Source organism: Nicotiana tabacum, chromosome 20 (assembly GCF_000715075.1).
Source record: "Nicotiana tabacum cultivar K326 chromosome 20, ASM71507v2, whole genome shotgun sequence".
Taxonomy (NCBI): Eukaryota; Viridiplantae; Streptophyta; class Magnoliopsida; order Solanales; family Solanaceae; genus Nicotiana; species Nicotiana tabacum.
The window spans coordinates 158383264-158389722 of record NC_134099.1 but is presented as its reverse complement, the minus strand read 5'-3'; positions in this window follow the sequence as shown (position 1 = coordinate 158389722).

Here is a 6459-nt window from a genome sequence, read left to right as displayed (position 1 = left end):
ATTGCATATGTGTTAAACTCTAAGAACTAACAAGTTTGTTGTTTTCTAGAGAATTCAAGCAGTTAGTTTATCTAGAGGATACTGGCACATTATCATTATCAAACCAGATCGAAAGGACCAATACTAGAAATCATGTCTATCCCGGATGCCGACACTAGTGTTGAGGTGGAGGAGTTGGATGTCAATAAAATAAAGGAGGAAATGCTCAAACTTAAGCAACAGATGGTCGAAATGTACCAGGCCTGGTCTAAAGGGCAATCACCACCGTCTTACCTAGCCAACCCGGCTTTTACCCCACCATTAGCTCAGTCTCAGGATCATCCCACCACCGATCCAGGTTTTCCTATTTATCAACACTTCCATGGCACTACTTCTCATATGCCACAAGCTTCACAACCAAAATCAATTCCATACCCCCCTCCGCCAGTCACCCTTGTCTTTGTGGCATCTCCACCAGCCGCACTCCATAGATCCTCGAGCGAACCTATGTTCCAAGCTCAGGACAACCAGTATTATCCCCCGGAGCCCACCCTCAAAGTTCCCGAAACCTACCTCTATGATCCACGCTCTGATCTCCCGAGAGAAGCTGAGAGACCAGCCAAAAATCCCGAACATGAAGAGATGTTCAGAAAAATGAAAAGAATAGAACAATCCTTCAGGGATATGAGAGGGCTAGGAGGTCAGGTAAGTGTGGCTTACAAAGACCTGTGTTTATTCCCAAATGTACAACTACCGGCAGGGTTCAAAATGCCCAAATTCGACTTATACAACGGACACGGTGATCCGGTGGCTCATTTGAGAGGTTTTTGCAGTAAGATAAGGGGAGCCGGAGGAAAGGATGAATTGCTAATGGCTTACTTCAGTCAGAGCTTGAGCGAATCAGCATTGGAGTGGTACACCCGCCAAGATCACGGAAGATGGTACACATGGAATGATCTGGCACAAGCATTCGCTTGTCGCTTTCAGTATAATCTTGAGATCATTCCAGACCGACTATCTTTGACTAAACTGGAGAAGAAGCACAGTGAAAGCTTTAGAGAGTAAGGCTTCCGGTGGAGAGAGCAAGCAGCAAGGGTAGATCCCCCAATGAAAGAAAGCGAGATGGTTGATTACTTTTTGCAAGCTTTGGAGCCGACTTACTTTGGTCATTTGGTGTCCGCAATTGGCAAGTCTTTTAATGAGGTTGTAAAAATGGGAGGCATGGTCGAGGAGGGACTTAAGTCCAACAAAATCATGAGTTATTCAGCAATCAAGGCAACCACCCAGGCCATTCAAAACGACATTGGGGGTGTGATTAGGAAAAAGAAGAAAGAAGATGTCTCGACAATTGAGTCCAGAGCCTGGTTCGGATCTAAAGGCCCATCACCCTACTATAACCAACCCCGACCCTACCACCAAAATTACCCCCACGCTCCATATAGCCCCCCACAGCATTACTACCCACCGCCAGATCCCCATTTTTCTGTCCAACATGCACAAACCTATACCCAAACCCCGGCACATGCACAATGGCGTGTGCCAGCTCCACAAAATCCATACCCAGCTCCACAAAACACATATCCACCCCCAAGAGCCTACAGAAATCCCCCCGAAACGGGTTTCCGACCAAACCAAGCCTTCAAGAATGAGAGGTTACAGAAGCAAAAGACTTTCACTCCACTGGGGAAATCATACACCAGTCTTTTCCACAGGTTGAGGCAGTTGGGCATGCTGAATCCAATTGAGCCTAAAATGCCAAATCCCCCTCCTAGAAATCTTGACCACTCGGTGAGTTATGAGTACTGTTCAAGAGTCACAGGCATGATACAGAGAAGTGTTAGAAACTGAAAACAGTTGTGCAAGAGCTTATTGATACTCATCGGATCGAGGTTCAGGCCCTAGAAGCACCAAATATCAATCAGAATCCACTGCCAGCTCACCATGAGACCCATATGATTAAGTTGATACACAAAGGAGGGGATCCCAGGAAGCCCTCACAGACGGTAATGATGATTCGTTCCAGCGAAACCAGCTCAAAGGAAAAGGTAACTAGTGGGAAATCAATGGTCCAATTGAAAGGGGTAGTCAATAAGACCGCTGTGGTAGCCGAGAGAGGGTCGTCAAGCATTGTTGTAGTGAAACTAGAGAAAGCTAAAGTGGTAGTGCCAGGGGTTGCAAGTAAACCTGTTGTGGTCGTGAAGGGTGCTCGCATAGAGCCTGTTATTATAAAACCAGACAGTGATTTACAAAGGGAAAGAAATCAAAGAAGAAGTTTGTGAAGTACAAGGTTTGACTCGCTAAGGAAGGTGTTTTACTCCCGAGGAGTTAAGAAGAACTAAAGATAATCCAACGCCGGTAAAGAAAGCTGTAACTAAAGAAGAGGCAGAGGAATTTTTGAGGAAAATGAAAGTGCATGACTATTCTGTTGTAGAACAGTTGAGGAAAACGCCCGCTCAGATCTCATTGCTCTCATTGCTAATCCATTCAGATGAGCACCATCAGTCGCCAATGAAAATCTTGAATGAGGCTCATGTCCCCGACAAGATCTCGGTAAACCATCTGGAAAAGATAGCCAACAAGATTTTTGAAGTAAAGAGAGTCGCTTTTTCCGATGATGAATTGCCCGTAGAGGGTACTGAGCACAATAAAGCCTTTTACCTAACAGTAAAATGTGAGGATTCCGTGGTTACCCGGGTATTGGTTGACAATGGTTCAAGTGCGAACATCTGTCCTCTCTCCACTCTAAGCAAGCTGAAAGTAGAAGATGATAGGATCCATAAGAACAATATATGTGTGCGAGGATTTGACGGCGGAGGCAAAGACTCAGCCGGGGACACAATGTTGGAGCTGACTATAGGTCCAGTAGAATTCACAATGGAATTCCAAGTGCTGAATATAGTTGTTTCCTACAATTTTCTATTAGGGCGACCATGGATCCACGCCACTAAAGCAGTACCATCAACACTCCATCAGATGGTCAAGTTTGAATGGGATAGACAAGAAATAGTTGTGCACGGCGAAGATAATTTATGCACTCACAGCAACACCAATGTGCCATTCATTGAAGTGGAAGATGACAAGGGACCATGGGTCTACCAAGTTTCTAACGCAATGTCAGTCGAGAAAGTTCTAGAAGGGAAGTGTATCCCAAATCCGAAGATAACCGCCGCATCAGTCATGGTAGCGTATGAAATGTTGAAGAATGATTTTGTACCAGGAAAGGGTTTGGGATCAGCTCTTCAAGGCATCATATAGCCTGTGTCTCTTCTTGAAAACTTGGGAACATTTGGTCTAGGATTCAAGCCCACAGCCGCAGACATAAAAAGAGCCAGGAAATTGAAACAGAGGGCATGGGTCCTTCCAAAGACGGTCCCTCGTCTTTCCAGATCATTTGTCAAGTCCGATACGAGGAGTCACCCAGTGACAGCAATTCCCAGTTCTATGATTGATCCGGACAAGGAGTTAATTGAAAGATTTGAGAAGTTGTTCGATAGTGTGAACATGGTGGAAATTAGAGAAGGTTCTAGCAACGCGGAAGTGCAATTTGTTGGGCCAACAACAAAGCTTAATAATTGGAAGACTACTCCTCTCCCTACTCGGAATGAGTCTTGGTAGTTTGCTTGATTTTCCTTTAAGTTTGTACGGATTATTCCAGGGTTGTAATCCAGATTTAATTTTTTCAGTCTGTTTGAGTGTGGAAACCTTGTTATCTTTTATCATTCAATAAAATACAATTTCCCTTTCTTCATCATTCCTGATGGTTTTCCTTTTTGTTTTGTTTCTTTTCTATACAGTTCTTTTTACGTTGGTTCTAATGACATGGCATACATAAGGAATCCTCAGCCCAGTCTTAAAAATCAATCTGATTCCGAAATATCAGTTCAAGAAGTAGATTGTGATTACGAATCAGAATACGATGATGAGGATGAAGCCTTCAAAGATATTAGTAAGGAGTTAATTCACTTCGAAGAAAAACTCAAACCCAACCTGAATGACACAGAAGCTGTCAATTTAGGGGACACAGACAATGTCCGAGAGACTAAAATAAGTGTCCACCTCGAGCCAAAAATCCGGGAGGAGTTAATCAAAACACTCATCGAGTACAAAGATGTTTTTGTGTGGTCATATAACGACATGCCGGGTTTAAGCACTGATTTAGTGGTCCACAGATTGCCCACTGATCCAACATTCCCTCCCGTCAAGCAAAAGTTGAGGAAATTCAAAACTGATATGAGTGTGAAGATTAAAGAAGAAGTTACCAAGCAGTTGGATGCAAAGGTTATTCGGGTCACTCGATATCCTGTTTGGTTGGCTAATGTTGTGCCTGTACCGAAGAAGGATGGCAAGATCAGAGTATGCGTCGATTACCTCAATCTCAACAAAGCAAGTCCAAAGGATAACTTCCCACTACCCAATATCCATATTTTGATTGATAATTGTGCCAAGCGTGAGATTGGATCTTTTGTGGATTGCTATGTCGGGTATCATCAGATTCTGATGGATAAAGAAGATGTAGAAAAGACGGAATTCATCACGCCATAGGGAACTTTTTGCTACCGGGTAATGCCATTTGGTTTGAAAAATGTTGGGGCAACTTATATGACGGAAATGACTACTGTGTTTCATGATATGATACACAAGGAGATTGAGGTATATGTAGATGATGTGATCATAAAATCAAAGCATCAGGCCGACCATGTCGGGGATTTGAGGAAATTCTTCCATAGGTTTCGCAGGTACAACCTCAAGCTGAACCCCGCCAAGTGTGCATTTGGTGTTCCATTCGGAAAACTGTTGGGATTCATAGTCAGCCGGCGAGGCATAAAGTTCGACCCATCAAAGATCAAAGCCATACAAGAATTGCCCCCTCCGAGGAACAAGACTGAAGTGATGAGTCTGTTAGGAAGGTTGAACTCTATCAACAGATTTATTGCTCAGCTCATGATAACTTGTGAGCCTATTTTCAAGTTGCTGAAGAAGGACGCTGCGATCAAGTGGACTGATGAGTGTCAAGAAGCATTCAATGAGATAAAGGGATACTTGTCTAACCCGCCTGTGCTAGTACCACCAGAACCAGGGAGACCTTTGATTCTTTACTTGACTGTCCTGGAAAATTCATTTGGTTGTGTACTAGGGCAGCATGACGTCACCAGTAGGAAAGAACAGGCCATCTACTATCTTAGCAAGAAGTTCATGACTTATGAGGTTAAGTACACTCACCTTGAAAGGACATGTTGCGCCCTAACTTGGGTGGCACAGAAATTGAAATATTATTTGTCATCCTACACTACTTACCTCATTTCAAGCTTGGATCCATTGAAGTATATCTTTCAAAAGTCAATGCCGACAGGAAGACTTGCGAAGTGGCAGATTTTCCTCACAAAGTTTAACATAATCCATGTGACTCAGACTGCGATGAAAGCCCAAGCATTGGTCGATCATTTGGCCGAGAATCTGGTTAATGATGAGTACAAGCGATTGAAAACTTACTTTCCCGATGAAGAGGTGATGCATATCAATGAACTGGAGCAAATTGAAAAACCATGCTGGAAACGTTTCTTTGATGGTGCGGCTAACATGAAAGGAGTCGGAATAGGAGTTGTGCTTATTTCTGAAATAGGGCATCACTATCCTGTCACGGCTCAACTTCTTTTTTATTGTACCAACAATATGGCTGAGTACGAGGCATGCATTTTGGGTTTGAGGCTAGCTGCAGACATGGATGTCCAGGAAGTTTTGGTCTTGGGAGACTCGGATCTTCTGGTACATCAAATTCAAGGAGAATGGGAAACACGAGATTGAAGCTCATACCATACCGACAATGTTTGCATGATCTTTGTCAACGGTTTTGATTAGTGGAGTTTAGGCATATTCCTAGGGTCCATAATGAGGTCGTCGATGCTTTAGCTACCCTAGCGTCAATGTTTCACCATCCGGACAAAGCCTATGTCGATCCTTTACACATTCAAGTACGAGATCATCATGCTTACTGCAACATGATTGAAGAAGAACTTGATGGCGAACCGTGGTTTCATGATATCAAGGAGTACATCAGAATGGGGATATATCCAGTGCATGCAACGGGGGATCAGAAGAGAACAATTCGACGGTTGGCGAGTGGATTCTTCTTAAGTGGAGGAGTTTTGTATAAAAGAACATCAGACCTTGGATTGTTAAGATGCATAGATGCTAGACAAGCTACGGCTGTCATGTCCGAAGTACATTCAGGAGTTTGCGGACCACATATGAGCAAGTATGTGCTGGCAAAGAAAATTCTCCGAGCAGGTTATTATTGGCTCACCATGGAGCGAGATTGTATCAGTTTTGTGCGCAAATGTCATCAATGCTAGATACACGGAGATTTGATTCATTCTCCACCATCGGAATTGCACACGATGTCGGCACCATGGCCCTTCGTTGCTTGGGGCATGGATATCGTTGGACCAATTGAGCCAGCAGCATCCAACGGGCATAGATTCA